General features: G+C 39.4%; 1 protein-coding gene and 1 long non-coding RNA gene across 7 annotated transcripts in view; one reads left to right on the top strand and one right to left on the bottom strand.

Moving 5' to 3' along the window:
* The window catches only part of LOC103104847 (uncharacterized), an 89,896-nt gene that overhangs the window by 534 nt on the left and 65,827 nt on the right, over positions 1 to 23,535 (bottom strand). The window contains exon 2 of the long non-coding RNA XR_469887.2: positions 17,735 to 17,855. This is a non-coding gene — a long non-coding RNA (uncharacterized LOC103104847). The remainder of the gene's footprint in view (positions 1 to 17,734; positions 17,856 to 23,535) is intronic.
* ELFN1 (extracellular leucine rich repeat and fibronectin type III domain containing 1) overlaps positions 1 to 23,535 on the top strand; it is a 225,445-nt gene that overhangs the window by 195,544 nt on the left and 6,366 nt on the right. The gene's annotated exons all lie outside the window — the stretch shown is intronic.

Raw genomic sequence — 23,535 nt, 5'->3', positions numbered from 1 at the left:
TAGTAGGAAGCTACATGGTACCATGGATAGAGTGCAATCCTGGAGTCATTCAAATCTGACCTCACCAGCTGGTTGACCTTGGGTAGGTCATTTAACCTTATTTGCCTCAGTTTCCTCATCTATAAAAATGGTCCAGAGAAGGAAATGACAAGTCACTTCAGATCCATGCCCAGAAAATCTCGATCAGGGTCGTGAAGAGTCAGACAAGACTGAAATGAATCAACAACAACCCCAAAGTATACCAATAATACTAAGTTGAAGTATACAAGTCTTAGGGAGATCATTAGAAACCTCAAATGACTGTACTTTTTTATTTTATCTCCACGAGTGAATGAGGTGAGTGAGGAGCTATTTGCCCTCACACTAAAGTGCCCTAAATGGCTATTCTTTTTGAGCTCTTCATCTGCTTTTTATAATCTTCTTGCATCCTCCTTTGCTCTGCCAGGTTTTCACCAGTAACTTTACAGTGCTTTTGGCATATCTGCCTAGATAATTTTTATTTTCACTTTTAATCTATTTGTCAATGAGCTAGAAAAGCTTCTTACAACTTTGTAAAGTAAGAGTAAACAGGATCAGAGCTGAGGCCCTTCAAAGTTCTCTTATTAGTAAAGTATATATCAAGAAAGAAAACAAAGAAGTGTTGATTAAGCATCTACTATGTGCTAAATTCTATACTAAGCATAGATTCGATCCTCACAACAACCCTAGGATGCAGATACTATTACTGTCCCCATTTTACAGATGAAGAAACTAATATGAACAGAGTTAAGTATCTTTCCCAGGATCTTACTGTTAGTAAATTTTTGAAATCAAATTTAAATTCACATTTTCCTGACTTCAGATCCACCACTCTTATCTTCTATGTCATATAGCTGCTGCTTGTTTAATATATATGTATATACATATTTATTTATGGCTTTATGAAGTCTATTTTGGCTAATCAAAGGACTATTCTGTTTCTTTCCCAATTCTTGTCAGTGTTTTATTTGCCAAATAGCCAAATTTAGGATGGGTTTGGTGTTATTGTCTATCATTTTAGGTCTTACAAAAGATAGAATATTTCATTTTATCCCAGCATCTATAAAATTCATAATAGAAATTAATCTTCATTCTTGGTTCAGGAATCTATCAAGCTTCAGGCCTCCAGGTAGCCAGCCTTCATTCTTAAGGTTTATGGATGTTTAGGGAATCTGCCCATCTGATCTTGATGGGAAGGAAAGAAGGAAGGAAACAACATTTACTAATCACCATGTGCCAGGTAGTAATAATAATAGCTAATATTTATATAGTGCCTATCACATGCTAGGTACCCTGCTTTACAGTTTTACCTCATTCAATCCTTATAACAACCCTGGGAGGGAGGTATTATCCCCACTTTACAGTTGAGGAAACAGAGGCAGGCAAGTTACATAGCTTGCCTAGAATCACACAACAATTAAGTGTCTGAGGGTGGATTTGAGCTTGGGTCTTCCTGACTCCAGACAACATGTTCTATCCATTGAGCTACCCAGCTATCTCTAGGGAGCAGGCAAGAGGATATGGATACCCATAAAGTGTTATCCTCTTCCAAAAGATCCTGACAATTTTGAGCAGAAAGGCACATGCCTCTGTCGCTGACTATCTGAGTGACCTTGGGCAAGTCATTTAATTTCTCTAGATTTCTATTTCCTCATTTTTACCATGAGGTAGTTGAACTAGATGGTCCTGAAGGTCCTTTCCAACTCTAAATCTGATACAAATTATGAAGTAATATAAGGAAATCAACACTCCTAAAATATTATTGTTAATTAAGTGCGATATGAGTTCAGAAAAAAGAAAGATCCCTATGAGCTAAGGCTGTCTTTTGGGATGAGTTGGGGTTTGATGGAAGGAGAGGATTAGGGTTTGGCTAGAGTTGAGATGGGGAGAATCCCAAGGGCATAGACTGAGCATCAGGAATGCCCAGAAGTATAAAAGTTTAGCACTATTCATGGGAGATACAGCAGGAAGGATAGGCCAATTTTCAGACAATGAGTAACCTTGAAGGACAAGCTCAGGAGTGTAGATGATGCTTTGAGGACCATTATAATCTTTTGACCTAAGGAGTGCCATAGTTACTCCATATTTTAGAATGTTTAGCTTGGCCACTACTTCCAATTATTGAGAACAGAAATGTAGGTAGGCATGTAACATTTTTAATGCTTAATTTAAAATGTTTAATTTAATTTTTAAAAATAACTTGCTGAGGTTGAGGGAAACCTCAAGGCAAGCCAAAATAAATATTGTAGACACCCTTAAGGAGCTTATTCTTTTAGGGAGAAAGATAAGATACTGGGGTGGGGGAGAGGAAGCTGGAAAATCTGGAATAGGGTGGGGGGCATGATACTGAAATCTGGCAAATCAGAGCACTGGTTGGGGGAAACAAAGGTTGATTGGCCTGGGTCCCTCTCCAACATTGGGTCCCATAAAATCTGAGTTAACAGATAAATGTTTCAGGATGAGGAGTCCAAAGGGATAGATAGATGTTCCAGGGTGAGGAGGCCCCTAAATCCCCAGGTAAAGACTAAACTGGAAATCCTAAAAATCAAAGGAGAAATTAATAAAATTGAAAATAAATGAACTATTGAACTAATAAATAAGACTAGAAGTTGATTCTTTGAAAAAAACAAAATGAAATATATCAAGAATCGGTTAATCTAATTTTAAAAAAGAGAATCAAATTATCAGTATCAAAAATAAAAAGGGGAATTTCATCTCTAATAAAGAGGAAATTCAGGGTGAGGAGGCCCCAGGTGCTGAGGGAGGTTCAAGAGGAAAACTGCAGCAGAGGCCTTATGTTAAAGTCAGAAGCAGAGTCAGGAAGAGGAAAAACAGAGAGCTTGAGAGCCAGCCAGTAATGATACTTCTTGGTCTCTTTCCACCATCAGTCTTGAGCTTCTCTTACAGAATGAATGGCCTTCCAGTCTATTGTCAATTGAAAGTAGATGCTTAAATATTCCTGCATCATGATCATGATAATGCTGATAATGTTCACCACTGAAAACACTTCCCAGATACCACATTCAGAGTGTGAGTTTTTATCCATGACTTCCAAGTCAAATTGGAATAATCCCCAGCCCTACTGCCCTTCACCATGTACCTTGTAGGTTCCCTCAAGTGCTCAATGGAGACACCTTCCTGGTCCTGTCCATGATTATCTTCTCAATGACCCTTTCAGCATCATGGACATTTGCTTCTGAGCCAAAATGAGATTAAGCAACTTGTCACTCAGAAATTCAGAACCTAGGTCAGCGCTAGAGTCCCAGATTGAGTCTTCATGAGATTCCCAGACCCTAGATGTTTAGCCTAGGACACAGTCTTTCTTTGGCTTTCCTCAACTGTTTCTTTAAAGCTGAGACAGACATATTCAGCCCCTGGATCAAAATGTTTTTTTTTTTTTATGAACTTTCCAGAGGAAAAAAAATCCATGCCAAATCATTATTTCTTTTTCCTCCTAATTTAAACCATCTCAGGGTAAATGAGTTGCAAACGTCAATATCCTTGATATAACTCAGCTGGCCTTCTGCCATATCAGGGAGCATTATTGGGACCTCTACGATCACCAACAGTAAATCCAAATGTTAACAAGCAGACACACATCCATTACATTAGTCCTGTAGGGAGAAATATATGGGAAAAAAGATGACTAGACCAAATATATGTCCTGCCTCTGTAAGATACTTGGCAGGTGAACTAGAACCATCTCCCATCTCATTCAAGATGAGCCCAGCACTTTGGTCAATCTGATCTTCCCTCATTGTCCCCTCTGGGTCTTATCCTCTATTATCTCTCTACCTGAGTTCATACCATTCCCTCTGCTTGGAATGCATTCTCCTTATCTTTCTTGAAATCAGACCCAATTCTTCAACATAGCTCAAATGGCTTCATGCAAGAAACTTTACTTGCTTTTCATCCAGGAGTGATTGCCATCTTCCTCATAATTTCCCTGGCACCATAATACTTAATCACATCGTGTTGGAAAAAAATGGACTTTTCATTCCCTCACTAAAAACCAGACCCATGTTTTCATTGGCAAAAGAAACTCCTCCCATATGGGCACATTCTCTGTAACCTTTAGCCTTGGTTCATTGCTTGGGGCACTGAGTATTTTCTCAGGGTCATATAAGTCTGAGCCAGTGGAAGGATTTGAAACCAGGTCTTCCTGACTCTTTGCTTCTGCTATAATTGTTACTATAAAATTAGCATCTAGGAGACAGCTGGATGGTTCAGTGGACTGAGTCTGGCCTAAAGATAGGAGGTCCTGGGTTCAAATCTGACCTCAGACACTTCCTAGCTGGGTGACTCTGGGCAATTCACTTCACTCCCATTGCCTAGCCCTTACCATTCTTCTACCTTGAAACCAATACTTAGTATTGATTCTAAGATGGAAGGTAAGGGTTTTTTTTAAAAAAAAAATAAAATTAGCATCTATAGGACACTTTAAAATTTTCTTATTGCTTTACAAATACAGGTGTCCCTTCCATATTGTGGGGTTTGAGATGCAGCGGCCCTGCAATCTAGAAGATCTGCATAAAACATTTTGACCCTCTCTTCATACCAGAGAAGAAGTCTGAATTTTCTTCTTTTTTATTTAATGGCATGTTTATAATACCTTATATTCATTTATGAGTTACTAACCTTTTAAAGATAGCTACATTTCTAGCCTTTCTGTGTCATCTCCTGGCTTTCCATTCTTTTCACAAATTCTAACTCTTTACTTATTTTAAGTTTTTAAAAAATACCATATGTATATGGTATTAAAAGATAAAATATGTTGATATTATACAATACTATACATATATTTTATGCATTTCTGAGTTTTTAAACTTTTTCCTGTGTCATCTGTGTCATCTGTGGCTTTCACAAAACTCCCCCAAAGTTCCCATTTAATTTCTCATGAGTGGGAGCAGCTCAGTGGATTGAGAGCCAGGCCTAGAGACAGGAGGTCCTCAGTTCAAATCTGGCTTCAGACACTTCCTAGCCATGTGACCCTGGGCAAGTCAGCCTCCATTGCCGAGCCTTACCATTCTTCTGTCTTGGTACCAATACATAGTATTGATTTTAGGATGGAAATTAAGGGTTTGATTTTTTTTTTCTTACCCAGAGCAGTGACCATGATGGAGAAAGTTACTATATGAAGAGATACCTGTATAAGCTCATTTGATCCTTTCAAAAACCCTAGGAGGTAACTGTTGTTAGGGGGATACCATTTTACAGATGAGGAAACCAAGACAGACAGAGATTAAGTGGCTTGCCCAAGATAGCACAGCTAGTAAATAACTGAGACTGGATTTGAACCCAAGTCTTCCTGCCTCCAAAACTAATTCTCCAGCCATTGTGCTACATAACTGCCTTGAAAAAAAACCTGAAATTAGGGGATAGCTATGATGAAGTCTCACTGGATTAGGAACCCCAAAGCTCTCTCCCAACATGCTCCTGTGCTCTAGCCTCTACTTCCAACTGGGTACTTAAGCTCTAGCCCTGCCTCTAGGGTTTTCACTCATGAGGGTTTACCATAGAGAGCCCAGACCCATAATGCTGATCCCTGGCCATCTCCATGTCATTCAGTTCTACCCTTCCCTACCTTTTCTCTCCAGCTCTTAGAAGAGTAATCAAGTCAATATGGCTTTTCCTAGAAATGTCAGGACAGTCAGTTACCTAAATGACTCCAGTCACCTCCTTCTATGCTTCTCTGCCTAAACTCCTCCCTGGTGACCTTCACTCTTCTATATGTCCTGTCTTCTGTTAGAATATAATCTCCTCGAGGTCAGGGAAAATGCCTTTTGCATTTGTATCCCTAGCACCAGCACCTTGCTTGGCCATGGTTTTTTCCTTCATTCCTAGCTGCTTGACCTTGAAGGAATCAGTTAGCTTCTCAATGTGGATAATAGTCATTGCCCTACCTACATCACAGAATTCTTAGGAGTAAGATATTTGTGTGTCTTAAGGTGCTATATAAATGAGTGTGTTTATAGTTGTGTGTGTGTGTGTGTGTGTGAGCGTGCGCATGTGCCTAAGAGTGTGTGTGTGTGGTTGTGAGAGACAGATAGAAAGGAGAGAGAAATATAAAGAGGGAGAGAGGGATTGGGAGGGAGAGGAAGAGAAATGGAGAGAGAGAAGAAGAGGGAAAGAGAGAGAGAGAGGGAGAAAGTGACAGGGAGGGAAAGAGAGGGGGAGGAAGGAGAGGGGGAGGGATGGAGAGACAGAGAGAGAGGAAGGGAAGGAGGGAGAGAGGGAGAGAGAAAGAGAGAGGGGAAGAGAGAAAGAGAGAAGGGAGAGGAAAGGAGAGGGAGGGAGAGGGAAGGAGAGGGAGGGAGAGGGAAGGAGGGAGAGAGAGAGATCTTACCAAACTGTGGTCTGTTAGGGAACAGGTACTCTCCACTTTTGTTTCCCCCATTGCACTTCATTTTTATACTGTTATTACAAAGCTGAGGATGTGGGCAGTAATTGAATGAAAATGAATGAATAAATGAATAGTGGTGTTTAGTAAATTTTAAATTAGGTGAAGTGTTTTAATTCAGTCCCCTCACCAAAACTGGTACTAGGCACAGAGACACAATAAGGAATAACTTTTAATGTATTTTTTTTTAAATAAAGGCCATTATTTTCAAATGTCAGAAAATCTTGATCTCCATGACATTACTATGTGGCTTGTTAAGTTTCCTGGGTTCTAGTATGGTCCCAAAGGTTCTAGTGCAAGGTTATTCACAAAGGGCATCATTTTCAAACCCAGGAAAGGCACACCTGTCTAACCTCACTTGATGCTGAAATGCCTCTGTTTACCACTAACTGAAGGAAGGAAGGAAAGAAGCATTTATTAAGCATTGACTAACTATATGCCAGGAACTTTGTCAAGTGGTTTACAAATATTACCTCCTTTTATCCTTATAACTGAGAGGTAGATGTTATCATTATTCCCATTTTATAGTTGAAGAAACTGAGGCGGACAGAAGATTTAAACTCAGTCCTTCCTGATTCTCAGTTCAGTTACTTTCTCCACTGCCTATGCTAAAATGATGGTAATTAATAAGATAATTGATTAGTATATAACAAAGTAGTTTCAGGATCAGGAAGTCCTTGGTTCACATTCTGCCTGTGACAGATATTGGCTGTGGACAAGTCACTTAATCCCTTGACAGCCCAGGACAGTCTCTAAGAGTAAGAGTTACAGATAAATTTGCTGGCCTGTATCAGTGGAGAGTGCTGGATTTGTTCATGACTTGGATTTGAATCCCACCTGTAATATTCAAGGAACCATTGATTCAGTTCACCTCAGGCAACTCATTTTGAGGCAGTTTAGGACTGCAATCTTCTATCAATGAAAGGAGTTCCCTTCCTATGAGAGAACTAGCTGCTGAACTTGAGCAAACCACTTCTAAACCTCAGTTTCCTCATCCATAAAATGACACCCATAATTGTTCCACTCTGGCCTTCCCCAAGGGTTGCTGGGAGGGAAGCCCTTGGTAAAGCTTAAATTGCTTTAGAAGTGTGCTTCTATTAGCATTGCTATCCTTTACACTGGGCTTATTATTCTTTACACTGGGTTTTGGTTTTTCCAGCTAGACCTCCTCCCACCTTAATCATTGGGAGGGAGATGGGTAAGGCAGGCTTCCACCTAGAGATCAATCCTGACTCACCACATTTCTGGGCCTGAAGAAGAGGAGGGACCTCTGAGGAATTCTCCCCGAAGCTGGAGCTGCTTCACAGGCTTATTTACATATAGACCAGATAAAGGAAATTGAAGCAACCCAAACACGTGTTCAGATAAAAGGGAAGGGCTAGGGGGAAACATTGCTGCTGGGGAAGATTAATCCTAGCCAGGTCTGCCTCTACTGGAGGAAGGTTCTAGCCTTGAATTTGCTTCCTCTTCCAATTGGGAATCTCCTCCCATTCCCAGTCATCCCAGCTGACCTTGCCTCTAACTAATTAGTGATCAGCATTAGTGTTAATGGGCCAGGCTTAAGCCCCGATGCCTAGGGCATCTTCTTCCTCCTGGGGAAGCTTCCAGTGACAGGCTCCTCCTGGATGTGGCATCCCCTAGACAGTGCTCCTGGGAGGCCAGATGTCCAGCCTCCAGTCTGCACTGACTAATCGTCATAATTTAACATTGATAGAGCGCTCTAAGGCTTTAGGAGGCATATGTCTCATTCAGTCCTCACCACAGCTCCAGGAGGTAGATGGGATTGTTGTTTGCATTATACAGATGAGGAAACTGAGGTTGAAAGAGGCTAGACAGGCTCAGCATCTCACAGCTATTGTGTCTGAGGAGAAATTCTTAACTTCATATCCAGCACCACGACATCGGGTGGAAAGAATTGGGAGCCAAGAAACTGTATGAGGCTTAGGCTTGTACCTCAGTTTCCATTTCTGGAAAACAATGGGACTAGATTAAGAGATCTCAAGCTACTAACCAAAATGGGGTCTTGAGGCAAGCTTAGCCTCTGTGAGCCTTAGTTTCCTTATTTGTCCAATAGAGCTGGGTATATCTGTCAGATGAAAACTGCATCCATTAGAGAGACCAGTTGCCAAGCCACAGGGAAGACTTCAGCATTACTAAGCATTTACTGACCATTTTGGTGCTGTCTTTTCAGATTATTTACAGAAAACAAATAGCCCAGCTGGATTTTCACACTGGGTGCCTGTTAGCTCATTCTACTCCTGTTCCCCAGCCTCTTCCTCTGCCTGATTAAACTTATCTTACCAAGTTAGGGATGGGAGCTGGCCCCATCTTGTTATCCCTCCACTTACCAAGACAAAAAGGAAAGGAAGCCAGGGAACAGGAGGGGAGATGGGAAGAGACAGAAGGGGGAGAGAATGGGGAAAGATAGGACCCCACACACACACACAGTGGGATCTTATAGGAAAATGAGCAAAAGGAAAGGCAGTGCTCATTGCTAGTAACTCTCAGCTATAACCGGGCTCGATTTTAGGTTCTAAAACAAAGATTGTTCTAAGAAAGCAGGTAAAAATACTGTGGGTCAGGGCAGTTAGGTGTCTCAGTGGATTGAGAACCAGGCAGAAGGTTCTGAGTTCAAATATGACCTTAAATACTTCCTAGCTGGGCAAGTCCCTGTCCTCAAAGAGTTTACTGCTTATTGGGGAAGGGATGACATGTACTCAAATATACATGATACAGGGCAGACTGATCTCCCAGAGGAAGAGGTATGGGTTAGAAATCTGAGGAGGGATAAGAGTGGGTCAAGGATCATGAAAGGCTTCCTGGAGGAGGTAGCACCAGAGTGCCTTGAAGGAAGAGAAGGATTTACACAGGCAGAGATAAAGAAGGGTGTATTCTGGGCTTGGAGAAATGACCTTCGAAGCCAATGGAGGTAGGAGAAGACAGCAGGATGAATAAAGGAAGCTGTGAGTAGCTCAGGTTGCCTTGAACATAATAATAACTTCTTTTTATCTCTCAAGAACTTTATTTTGTAAGAAACCTTTTCTAATTCCACCAGCTGCTGGTGCCTCCCTCCCCAGGTTTGTTGTTCAATCATTTTTTTCAGTCAGGTCGGACTCTTTGTGGCCCCATTTGGGGTTTTCTTGGCAAGGATACTAGAGTGGATTGCTTCTCATTTCCTTCTCCAGCTCATTTGACAGATGAGGAAAATGAGACAAACAGGGTGAAGTGACTTGCCCAAGGTCACATAGCTAGTAAGGGTCTAAAGATAGATTTGAACATGGGAAGATGATCTTTATTATTATATTGCATTTGATCTTGGGAGGTAAATGCTATTATTACCCCCATTTTATAAGTGAAGAGACTGAAGCAAAATGAAGTTAAATGACTTTCCCAGGGTCACATGGTTAGTAAGTGTCTGAAGCTGGTTTTGAACTCTGGTCTTTCTAACTCCAGGCCTGGCACTCTGTGTACTGTACCACCTAGAAGCCCTCAAGTTACCTGGCACTTATTTTGTATTTTTTTTAATGTAATTCTATATGTATACATTGTTTTCTACAGTAGGATGGAAGTTCTTCAAGGACAGGGACGGTGAATGAGAGTGAGTTTTGTTTTGGGCTTTGAATACCTAGAGTCTTGCACCATACCTGGCACATAGTAGGCATTTAATGCTTGCTTAAAGGGGCAGCTAGCATGTATAACCCAGTAGAATTTCTTGTCAGCTCCAGGAGTGGGGAAGGAAGAGGGTAAGGAGACAACATAAATCATGTAACCATGGAAAAGTATTTTTTCAATAAAATTTAAGAGGGGGGCTGGGTAGCTCAGTGGATGAAGTGCCAGGCCGCCTAGAGACTAGGTCCTAGGTTCAAATCCAGCCTCAGACACTTCCCAGAGGTGTGACCCTGGGCAAGTCCCCTTACTACTCTTCTGCCTTGGAATCAATATTGATTCTAAGACAGCAGGTAAGGGTTTTTTAAAAAATAAAAAAATTTAAGGGGCAACAAGGGTGCTAGGTCTGGAGTTAGGAGGACCTGGGTTCAAATCTGGTCTCAGAAACTTCCTCCCTATGTGACCCTGGACAAGTCACTTAACCGCAAATGGCTAGTCTTTACTGCTCTTCTGCTTTAGAATCAATACTAAGTATCAATTCTAAGACAGAAGGTAAGGGTTGAAAAAGAAAAAGAATTGCTTGCTTGACTGATCTCTTTAAAGATTCCAAAGCACTTTCATTATAAGAGCTCCTTAAAGGCTGTGTCAGAATTATTGTCCCCATTTGGCAGATGACAAGATAGATGAGGGTCAGGAAAGTTAAGTGTCTTGGCTACCATCCCACAGCTATTAATTATCAGAGCCAGCATTTTAACCCAGGCCTCCTGACTTCATTTTTTCACAGAGTGCTGAAAGAGGAACAGTATAAAATGGGTCTTGGGAAATGGGTTGTTTCAAGATTGTAGCAGGTCTTATTAAATGACAGGACAAATAAAGCCCTCCAAAGCTGAGATCATTTAAGCTGCAAGCAATGGGGAGCTACTGAAGATTCTAGGAAATTATGCCGATCATCATGTAGGGGAAAATAGTTGGGAAAGACAGGAAGACCTTAAGGACTCTATGACAGTTGTCCAGGTAAAAGATGATGAGAGCCTGAACTAGAGCCGTTCCTAGTAGGAGTAGAGAGAAGAGAATGGATGTGAAAAATGGAATGGTGGTAGACTTAAGAGGGTTTAGTAATTGGTCATGAGGAGTGAGAAAAAAGTCAGTGACTCCAAGGTTTCAAGCTAAGTGACTCAGGGATGATGATGCCATCAGGACAAATAGGGAAGGGGAGGAGGAGGGGGAAGTTGATGAGTTCAGGTTAGGACAATTTAAATTTGAGGTGTGAGTGGAGCTGTCCAGCAAATAACTTGTCAATTCAAGACCAGAGATTGCACTGGATCTATAGATTTGGAAACCATCTGCATAGAGGTGATAATTGAAACCCTGGGCCTGGGTGACATCATTCTAAGAGAACCTTTAAAGAGGGAAAAGGAAGGACAGAAAACAGACCCTTTGGGAACCATAGTGCACTTTTAGGGGGAAAGTGGTGGAGATGGAAGAGGAGACAGACCAGGAGAAGCCTAACAGGTAGAATTGAGTTCTCTGAGGAGAGTCTCCCTGCTCTGGTCTTTTCTCAGTTCTCAAACCCACTCCCAGCAGCCTCAGGGGACCATCACTCCTGTTGAATTTGGTCCTATTTGCCTGCCTTTTGACAACCTTTGTCCCTGTGAGTGCCAGAAGGCATTTGGGAACTTGTCAAGGACCTAGTTCTCTTTCTCCTCACTCCTCCCCCATCAGGACCCATAAAAGGTCTTTTTTCTTCCCTCCTTATAAGGAGGGATAGTAGCCCCTTGATCCTAGTCTCCAGTGTCCCCTTAACACAAGCATCAGCTTCATATTTTGCAAAAGCAAATATCTGGCAAATTGCTAGCTTTAATGAGCTGGAATTAAACCTGGTTCTTGATAAGATGCTTTTTTTTTTACTTTTGCCTGCTGGAGAGAAATCAACTAACATATGCAACATGTGCAGCAGTGGAGGAAAATGTACTGTGTGAAAAAGGGAGGGAGTAGACTTGTTTAATTCCATATAGCACCCATTCTTTGCTTCTTTGCCCAATAAACAGAATCATTGCTATTATTTTATCATCACCATCATCATTGGAGTGGTTGCATGGTATAGTGTATTTGGAGAAGGGGGTTGGGATCCAAGAAGACCTGGGTTCAAGTCTTGCCTTAGAAACAGACTAGTTATATGACCCAGCTCTGGACCAGAGATGTCAAACCAGCAGCCACTAAGCAACACTCCTGAGTGAGGCCTGAATCCATTTAAAAGGTTATTGGGAGGGGACAGCTAGATAGCACAGTGGATAGAGTACCAGACCTGGAGTCCAGAGATCCTAGGGAATTTTTAGCTGTGTGACCCTGGGCAACTCACTTTACCCCCATTTCCTAGCCCTTACTGCTCTTCTGACTTGGAATCAATTCCCAGTATTGAGTCTAAAATGGAATATAAGTGATTTTTAAAAATTATTATTTTAGAAGACTCTCAAGTTGTAGAGAAAGTGCCCATCATCTTTAGCAGAAGAAGTTTCCTTTTCCAGGAGTTTCCTATACTCATGAAATCACAGACAGTTCTTTTTCTTCTTCTTTTCCTTTCTCTTTCTCTTCCAACTCCATTATTATCATTATTAATATTCATTGTTGTCATTTTTCAGTCACTTCAGTTGTATCCAACTCTTCCTGGCCCCATTTGGGATTTTCTTGGCAAAGATATTAAAAGTGGTTTGCCATTTCCTTCTTCAGCTCATTTTACAGATGAAAAAACCGAGGCAAACAGGATTAAGTGACTTGCCCAGGGTCACACAGCTAGTAAATGTCTACGGTCAGATTTTAATTCAGGAAAATGAGTCTTCCTAGTTCCAAGCTCAGTGCTCTATCCACTGTACCACCCAGCTGCCTTTATAATAATAATAGCCAACATTGTATCAATTTTTATTTATTTTGTTAAATACTCCCCAGTTACATTTTTAAACCCTTGCCTTCTGTTTCACTATCAATTTTAAGAAAGAAATGACACAGTGGGGTGCAGCTGGGTGGCTCAGTGAATTGAGACATGGGCCTAAAGACGGAAGGTCCTGGGTTCAAAAATGACCTCAGATACAGCTTACTACATCTATGCACTGTGTTAAGAGCTATACTGTTTTCATCCCATTCTACTCTTACCACAACCTTGGAAAGTAGGTGTTATTATTATCCCCATTTTAAAGATGCAGAAACTGAGGCAAACTGAGGTTAAATGACTTTTCCAGGGTCACACAGTATCTGGATTTGAACTCAAATCTTCCTGACTCCAGGCATAGTGCTCTATCCACTAGACTACTTACTGGCTATGGCTGCTGCCATGATGATGATAATAATGGCAGTATATTGCAGTGGAAAGAGAGCCAACCTCCAAACTGGGAAAACTTGGGTACGGGTCCCACCTCATACACACTCTGCTTGTGTGGCCTTGAGGGTGTCATTTAATCTGTTTCCTCATCTGTAAAATGGTGATGATAACAGTGAAAATTTTTTTAAAACTCCCAAAGTTGTGGTGAGGATCAATGAAATGATAAATGTAAAGTGCTTCGCATAGTGCCAGATCTATATAGTAAGTACTATACAAAGTTTACTTATTGTTGTTGTTGTTGTTGTTATTCTCCTCTGTGTGGCCCTAGGTGGATAAGGTAACCTCTTAGTGCTCAAAGCCAGAAGTGTCAGATGCACTGACACTGAATGAGGCCCAAACCAGATTAAAATGTAATGGGGAAGGGACAGCAAGGTTGCTCAGTGGATTGACTCAGCAGGTCCTGGGTTCAAATCTGGCCTCAGATACTTCCTATCTGTGTGACCCTAGGCAAGTCACTTAACCCTCATTACCTAGCCCTTACTGTTCTTTTGCCTTGGAACCAACACACAGTATTGATTCCAAGATGGAAGGTAAATTTTTTTTTTATACCAAATTTTTTAAAGCATTCATTTTCTTTCCTTTCCACTGCTCCTCTCCCTGACCCCCCCCCCCCCAACAAATCTTGTAATACATATGCATGGCTAAGCAAAGAAAAAAAATTTCATATCCATATGCAAAAATGTGACTCTCCATCTACATCTTAAGTCTATCCTCCCTCTTTTGGAAGGTGGGTAGCATTCTCCAGCAGGAGTCTTCTGAAATCATGGTTGGCCGGGGTTCAGATTAGAATCCTTATAACTTTCAAAATTATTTGTCTTTACAATGTGGATACTCATTTTACTCTGCATCAGTTTAAACAAATCTTTGTAGGTTTCTCTGAAATGCTCTCTTTTCTTACTCGTAGTACTTAATACACATTCTTACAGCATAATTGTGTACCATAATATGTTTGGCCCTTCCTGAATGTTCTATATCTTAGCGATGGTTGGAAACATACTGACCAGAGATAAACACGACACTCCACTTGTGTTCTGATGATGACCAAGTATGGTACTCTTTATTTTAATTGCTTTGTTGTCATGCAGAACACACTCCCATATTGGTCATTGTAAGAACACACTCATGCTACTTCTCATTTTCAATTAGTTATAATCAACCAATCCTGGAGTAGGCACCAGACCTACACATATGAAAATGAGATGATCTCTACCTATAAGGAGTTTCCATTCTACTGGAGGAATTCAACATGCTTACAAATAAGTAAATACATCATTTTTTTTAACCCATACCTTCTGTCTTAGAACAGATACAAGTATCAGCTCCAAAGCAAAAGAGCTGTAATGGATAGGCAATTAGGGTTAAGTGACTTGCCCAGGAGTGCACAGCTAGGAAGTATCTGAGGCCAAATTTGAACCCAGGTCCTTGTGACTTCAGGCATGGCACTCTATCTACTGAGCCACCTGGCTATTCCATAGATTCAGAATATTTATAATATACATGCATAGTGATTCAGGAAGGGCATTTTGAAGGAGGTGGCACTTGAACTGAACTTTGGAGAGACCTGAATGCCTCGTTCCAAAGTTGGGGGTGGGGTGGACAGCCTGTGCAAAGGCATAAAGATAGACTTGTAATTTCATGGAACCAGGAGTTGCAAGTAAGCCAATTTGACTGGAATAGAGTGGGAATGAGGGGGAGTAATGTGTAATCAGGAAGGGCAGGCTGGAGCCAGATTGCAAAGGTCTTTAAATGACAAATGGAGGAGTTTGTATATTATCCTTGAGTCAATAGGAAGCCACTTGGAGCTTCTTTAACAATGGAATAGCCTGGTCAGATCTGGAGATGAGAACTATACGTTCATCAGCTATGTAGAGTATGGACTGGAAAGGGGAATAGGTAGGTTATAGGGAGACTAATCAGGAGGCTAGCAGAGTCGTCCAGCAAGAGTGGATAGAGGTCTGAAGTAGGCTGATGAGTGAGAGATATCGAGGAGGTGGAATCAACAGGGCTTTGGCATCAAATTGTATCCAAAGGGATGAGTAAGAATGAAATATTGACTATGACACCAAAGCTGTGAACTTGGGTCATTGAAACAATGATGGCGCCTAGACAGAAATGGGCAAGTCAGGAAGAGCAGGCAGAAAGATAATGAGTTCCAGACACCATACCTCTCTTAATGATAATGTTCTGAACACCACTCCATGCCTTTTACAATTTAGTCTAGGGTGACATTAGCTTTTTACTGTCACACTACAGTGTGGAATAATTCTGAGTTTACAAGTCCACTAAAAACCCCAAGATCTTTACCAGAAGAACCACTATATAGACATGCCTCTGTTGTTATTGTCTTCTTGTACTTTGATGTTTTGCCTCAAGTTAAACACTTTGTATTTATCAATTCCTTAATCTCACCTTATTGGGCTAAGCCCATCATTTCAGAAATCTTTTTAGATCCTGCCCTTTGCCATCCAAAATGGCAGCCATTCCTTCCAACTTTATATAATATGAAGGTCTGAGAGGTGCCAATGGTTTACAGATTACACTGACTCTATATATTAGGAACACTTTGAAAAAGGAATTGGTAGGCATGATTAGCACCAAATAATAGCAAGTAAAACTAAGTAAGCTGTATTTTAAGAGACCAGGAAAATTGTGTTGTTATTTATGTGGGAATTATCCCCAGATCAGTACAGTCAGTCAGGTCATCAATTTGTCAGAGCTAAGATCAGAATTTAGTACACACACACACACACACACACACACACACACACACACACACACACACCACAAGAAGGAGAATAAGAAAAAGATACTGTACACAAGTGAAACAATTCAATCTTGAACTATTTAAGTAAGTAATTGGGTGGCTGCTAGGTGGCTTAGTTGATTGAGAGGCAAGACCAGAGCTGGGAGATCCTGGGTTCAAATATGGACCCAGACATTTCCTAGCTGTGTGACTCTGGGCAAGTCACTTTACCCCCTTTGCCGAGCCCTTACCACTCTTCTGCCTTGGAACGAATACATAGTACTAATTTTAAGACAGAGGTCAGGGTTTTTAAATAAATAAAAAATATCTATATTTTATATAGTATACATAATACTTATTATTATATTATATTATGTAATATAACATAAAAATATCTATAAAATTTGGCTATCAAAAATGGGAAATGGGAAACAGGAATAATATTGACCCCAATTATAATAATTTTATACAGATTAACTAATATAAATGATTTACCACAATTAGGAGACCAAAAATCCTCCAAATGACCTTAGTTAGCAAACCTTTGGTTTACTTACCAAAGGGATAGAAATGATTGTCAAAAGTAGTACCGACCCACAATCTAAACTCATTTGTAAAATCTTATAAAAAAGGATAGGTGATTTTGAGTTATTGTCTCAAAAAGCAGTAGAGGGTAGAACAAATTTGAAGAAAACTTGGAAAGACATCCAACTAAGCAAAGTCATTATAAGGGCATTTCAGTATGAAAACTGAAAGAGACCAGCAAATAGCAGGAAATGGAGAAAATCTGTAATGATAACAAACTTTTCTCCATAACAAAACTATCACACTTGGGCCTTAACAATTAGTGCTTATAGTAAGAGGTAAAATGGCACTGAAGAGTACAAAAATCAATCAGACCCAGCCATATGTATGTACCGGACATCCATACTGGAGGTAGCATAAGTGCAAAGACATCAAAAGATAAGATATATAAAATATCTGAAAGAAAGTTACCAAGACAAGGAGGGGGGAACCTTATCCTTTTTTTCCTTTTAAAACCCTTAGCTTTTATCTTGGAATCAATACAAAATAGCTGTAAAGGCTAGGCAATGGGGGTCAAGTAGCTTGCCCAGAGTCACATAGCCAGGAAGTGTCTGAGACCAGAATTAAATGCAGGACCTCCCATCTCTAGGCTTTCAATTCACTGAGCCATCTACCTACCCCTAATCTTATTCCTGCTTAATATTAAAAAAAAAAAGGAAACCTAGAGAAAATTATTGACTTATATGCCTATTGTTCTATCTATTCAAAATCTTTGGGTGCTAGCTATAGGTGACTTTAGGGCATCCTTGGTTTGGGGGTATTAGTAGAGAACAAGCAGACTCTTACACTGACAATTGAGGATGGATTGACTAAAATTTGCAAGGAATATGAGAACCCTCTATGTTTATAGCATTTGATTTAGTAAACGAAAATGCTACCTTACAGGCACTTTTCTCAGCAAGATGTCCCCATCTGTACATCAAAATCATTCAAGATTCCTTGAAAGATATAACAATAGAAACAGACATATTCAACAACTCTATGATCATGACCATAAGATGATACTCACCAGAAGTGTTTAGCACTTATGCCATGGGACATCCAATGCAGCGTCCGAGTGGAAGAGGGATACACTGTAAATGGTGTTTATGGGTGACCTTGCATCAATTCCAGAACCTTTCAGAGCCCTCCTGGAAGAGATCATTAGTCACTCAAAGGAATTGACTTGACACAGGAAAGGACCAAAAGAATGAAGAATTTCTAATTCCCAGATTACAAACATGAATTTCTAAATTTATTTTTCCTTTTTTATTTAATTGCTTAATTTAGAATATTTTTCCATGGTTACATGATTCATGTTCTTTCCCTCCCCTCCTCCTTCCTCCCTCCTCACTCCCGGAGCTGACAAGCAATTCCACTGGGTTATACATGTATCATTCAAACATGCATTTAGATGAACAACCTTTAGAAGCTTGTCTGTAGATATTTATATATGGGACAAATAGTATAGATGGCTGAGTTGGGCCCAGAGTTGAACAAGAGTAGGATATTGGGATGGATTTCCTTCTGGGAAAAGTACAGAGCTTTTTTAATGGTCCCAATCCTCCTATGAAGGCAGAGGAATATAGTTTTAATAGCATCATTGTATTAGTGTTTCTCTACAGTTGTGAGGCATGGAATATTATAATCTCCAAAGGACTGAAAAGGAAGATTATGCCGAGAAGGCAATGGAAAGTAGCATGATAGGTGCAAACAGGCTGCATTAGATGATGGATGAGGAATTTAAAATAAGAACAGGAACAAATGATACCATCACAGAAATGGATGCTAGGTAGAGAAGAGCTGGTCACAGTACAAAGGCAAAGGATGAGAAGTAAGTAGCCAGAGGGTCAGTAGCCTCTCCATGATGAGAAAAAGATCTTCACTGGTATCTTTTCAATGTCATCAGAAAGTGAAAAATGCCTCCAACACACTGAGTAGATTCTCTGGAGAGAATTCAGGGCTTCATGAATGCCCGCAGTCAGTAAATATTTATTAAGCACATTTATTATGTGTTGGGCACTATGCTGAGCACTGGGGATACAAAAAAAAGGGACAAAAGACAGTCTCTATGTTCAAGGACCTCCTAATTTAATGTAGAAGACATTAAGCAAACAAATACGTACAAAATATAACAGGGCAAATAGGAAAGATAGGAGAGGCAAGACTCTGGAAAGGAAAGAGCTTGAGAAAGGCTTTCTGTAGAGGGAGAGATTTTAGCTGGGACTTGAAGCTGGGACTTGGGCATGAGGAGGAGGGAGAATTTTCTAGGCATGCAAGATGAGGTGTTTTATTCATTGAATAGTCAGGAGACCTGTGTCACTGGACAGAAGAATATGTTTTGGGAAGTAAAGTCTAAGACTGAAAAGATAAGGGCTTTGAGTGCCAGAGGATTTTTTTTTTTTAATTTCATCACAGAGGCAAGAATGAGTCATCAGAATTTACTGAATGGGGGAGACCAGGACTTAGTCAGAGCTGTGCTTTAGGAAAATCATTTGGGCATGGAGGATGGATTGGAGTGGGGAAATGTTGGGTAGGCAGCAGCAGGCTATTGTAATAATCCAGATAGGAGGAAACAAGGGCTTGCATTAGAGTGGTGGCAGTGTCAGAGGAAAAGAAGGAAGTGTATTCAAGAGATATTGCAAAGACTGATCCATAGGCTTTGGCAGGAGCTTGGATATGGGGGAGGAGTTGAGTATGAAGGTTGCAGACTTATGGGGGAATGGGAACAAGAGTCATTCATGATAGACAAGCATCAGTGAGTCATGATCCACATCACTGGAGGGAACATTCCAATCAAGAAGTACCATTTGAATATTTGAGCCTTCATCGAAGTCATTGATTAAAAATGTCAAACACATTTGAGGGTTTTAAATCTTTCTTTCAAAATCCTAAAACATAGACTACATATGTATCTCGTATAACATGTTCCTGATCAATGCCATTTTTTCCGTCTTTAGATATTTATTGAATACCTACTGTCTGATGGGTACTGCAGGAGATGCATATAGATACATATAAGACTCACATTTAAATCATACTTGCAGGGTTAATTTCTAATAATTACTTGACTTACATTATGATGACTTATGTGACTTACATATAATTACATTGTGTAATAATATTAGCCAAATCTCGCTCTGTATTTGCTTTATTAAAAAACAGATATATTTTGTTTTTACATTATCTTCACTGCGGCCTTAACTTTTATATAACTTATGATCTTGTTCCCATAGAATTTGCTTTCCCCAATAATGTTATTTTGTCAAATTTCCTGTTTTTGTGGCTCCAATTAATGACATTAGGCAGGGTACACCTGTATCCATCTCTAAGGAGATGGCTTAATGCAATTCATTCCTGAGAACAGAAGGATGGATTAAATGACCTTGAATCCTGCTTCAGACTGTGATAAAGCTAAAGAATATCTGAAGCCCATCGTGCAGATCCATGGGCCTTATTTTTTATTTTTAAGTCTTATTGATGCCTTTTGCCTTTACATAACATTTATTACTGGATGTAACCCTCCTCCTCTAACCAAAAATCCTCCCCTTACAACCAGGAGTTTTTCTAAAGGTTCAACAGAACCAACCAACACGTCACTCTGTCTAACAGTATATTCCCCAAGTGGGGAAACCCAAGGACTTGTTTCTTCTCAGGGGCCACACTTGGCTCTTTAGAATTATGCAGCCCTCAGTCTCACTTTCTTGTTTCTTCTGGTATAGCTATATCCTGTAATCAGCTTAGCACAGAAGCTGGCATACAGAAGGCACTATATAAATGCTTATTCCCCTCCCTTTCCTGCTTACTTCATTCTGTATCTGTTAATTTATATATATTATTCCATATCACTTCATTCAGTTTCTCCCAATTCATCATATTCATTACTTTTTATGGTAAATAATATTCATATTTTGTTGGTGTTCTTTAGTTATGACCCTATTTGGGGTTTTCCTTTTTTTAATTAAATTTATCTAATTAATTTCTAATATTTTCCCATGGTTCCATGATTCATGTTCTTTCCCTCCCTTCCACCCCCCTCCCATAGCCAACATGCAACTTCACTGGGTTTTACATGATCCAGACCTATTTCCATATTATTAATATTGGCACTTGGATGATCATTTAGAGTCTTTATCCCTGTTTGGAGTTTTCTTGACAGAGATACTGGAGTGGTTTGCCATTTCTTCCTCCAGTTCATTTGATAAATGGAGAAATTGAGGTAAACAGGGTAATGTGACTTGTCCAGGACCACACAGCTATGAAATGTCTGAGGTCAGACTTGAATTCAGATCTTCCCGACTCCAGTCTTAGCACTCTATCCACTGCACCACCTTTGCTATTGATGTACCATAGTGATAGACCTCACACATGATAAAGATATACATCTACTTTGTTTCTAGTTATTTGTGCTACCATAAAAAAATGGTACTTGAAATATTTTAGCATACATGGGACTTTTATGTCTTTAATCTCCTACACATAGTAGTGGTTAAAAATGTTTTTTAATTCATTGATTCTGTGGAGGGGATGCCTAGCAGGGGTAGAAGAAGGGTGTCCAATGAGCATGCATGGTTTTTTTTAATGTAATTACACATTTATTTTTCAGGATTTAGGACCAATTCACAGCTCCACAAGTGTTTGAGAATGCCCATTTTTGTACTGCTCCCCTGCACTGTCGCTGGCTTCATCATCTTTGTCAATTTTGTGGGTGTAAAGTGAAACCTCAGGGTTGTTCTAATTTGCATTTCTATTTATTATTAGTGATTGGGAGACATCTTTCATATGATTATTAATCTTGTAATTCTTTTGGAAATCAACCATTTATCTATTGATCTTATATATTTGCCTCTTGGGCTTTTGTATTTATGTAAATTCTGCATGTATATTGAATATCATCTTATCAGAGAAATTTGATAGTTTTTCCCTAAAAAATCCTCCTTTCTTATACTCGCTGCATTGATTTTGTTCATGCAAAACTTTTTCCATTTCATATAATTAAAAAAACCAACAGCCTTACCTTGTCTCATAATCAGCACTATGTATTAGTTCCAGGGCAAAAGAGAAGTAAGGGTTAGGGAATGGGAGTTAAGTGACTTGCCCAGAGTGACCCAGATAGGAAGTGTCTGAGACCAAATTTGAACCCAGGACCTCCCGTCTCTGGGCATGGCTCTCAATCCACTGAATCACTTAGCTGCCACCCATTTTGTATAACTTAAATGGTCTTTTCTTCTGATTTGACATCTCTTTTAAAGAGTTCTCCCTTCTCCCCTTTGGTGTAGTCAGGAGAAGCATTTCCCTCCACTTTTTAAGAATTGTGTGGCCTTTTCTACTTAAATTATTCAGCCACTTGGAATTTGCTGGAGAAATGGAATGAGATTTCATCCTCCTTTCTAAATAGCTTCCATCCCACAATTATATTGTACAGGATAGACATGGCCTACTTGTGTAGAATGTGTACAAGGAACCAATAATTCAACTACAGTCTAGGAAACAGACACAAAGGTTCTAATTCCTGTTTCATTAAAGATAATAAGACATTTATATAAAAATTTTAAAACTTACAAAGCACTTTACAGATATACTATTTGATTCTCATGATAACTTGATTATATTTTTATTATAAAACATTTTACAGATAAAAAACTGAGATATTTTTCCCTTCCCTTTCTACCTAGATGGTCTATAATATAATTGATGACAATATCACTATTTTGTTCCTTTGATGATCTTTACCCACATGCTTTCTGCCTCTCCTATTCTTGCAATGTCCTGAGTTTATCTTTTTAATATACAGTGTTTTGCTCTGTTCCCTCACATCTCCCTTTTTACCCATCCATTTTCTTTTTCTTCCTTCCTTCCTTCCTTCCTTTCTTTCTTTCTGTCTTTCTTTCTTTCTGTCTTTCTGTCTTTCTTTCTGTCTTGAAGAATCCATGCAGGCTTTATATGATTAGTTTCCTTTTTTTTCAAAAATTAAAAACATTTCCTTGAATATTACATTATTTCATATGTCAATAAATATTTGCTCATTGATCCCTACCTATTCATATACATCTATCCCCCTCTATTTCATGTTATTATTGTTCTTTTTTTTTTAAGTTGGATCTGAGTTTTTATGACCCTAATTGGAGTTTTCTTAATAAAGATGCTGGAGGGGTTTACTATTTCCTTTTCTAGTTCATTTTTTTTTCAAATGTATTTATTTAATTAATTAATTTGCATTTTTGTTGCCATACTAGAGGCCATAGTCTATGCCCAGGTTTCATCCCATCCAACCCCCAAAATATTGACAACCCAATTTATTTCCTTACATTAGAACCTATAATTAGTTATTTTATCTTATTAATCACTCTTTCTGAATGGATAGCTGAATCTATAGGGTTTTTTTGCTTGCTCCTTACAAGCAGCTAGGTGGTACAATGGTTAGAGGGCTGGATCCAGAGTCAGGAAGATCTGCATTCAAATTTGGATTCAGACATTTAATAGCTGTAGGGAAAAGTCATATAAGCTCTGCCTGCCTCAGTTTCCTCATCTGTAAGATAGGATGACAATAATAGTATCTATCCTCCCAGGGCTGTTGTGAGGTTCAAACAGTATAATTTTTGTAAGTTCTTAGTACAATGTCTGGGAGGTAGTGGATAATATTATGTCCATTATTAATTAATTAATATTCATAATTAATGAATGCATTTCACTTTTTTGGATTTCACCTCTTATAAATTTCTGGCTATCTCTATTGTTATTCTTTTCTACATTGTAGCTCTCTTCTTTGGTAAGAGATATGTAAGAGATATTCTTCCTTCTTTTACAATTTTAAATTAAAATGATTTATGG

Source organism: Monodelphis domestica, chromosome 7, assembly GCF_027887165.1.
Source record: "Monodelphis domestica isolate mMonDom1 chromosome 7, mMonDom1.pri, whole genome shotgun sequence".
NCBI classification, from domain to species: domain Eukaryota; kingdom Metazoa; phylum Chordata; class Mammalia; order Didelphimorphia; family Didelphidae; genus Monodelphis; species Monodelphis domestica.
This window is presented reverse-complemented; position numbering and strand designations above follow the sequence as displayed.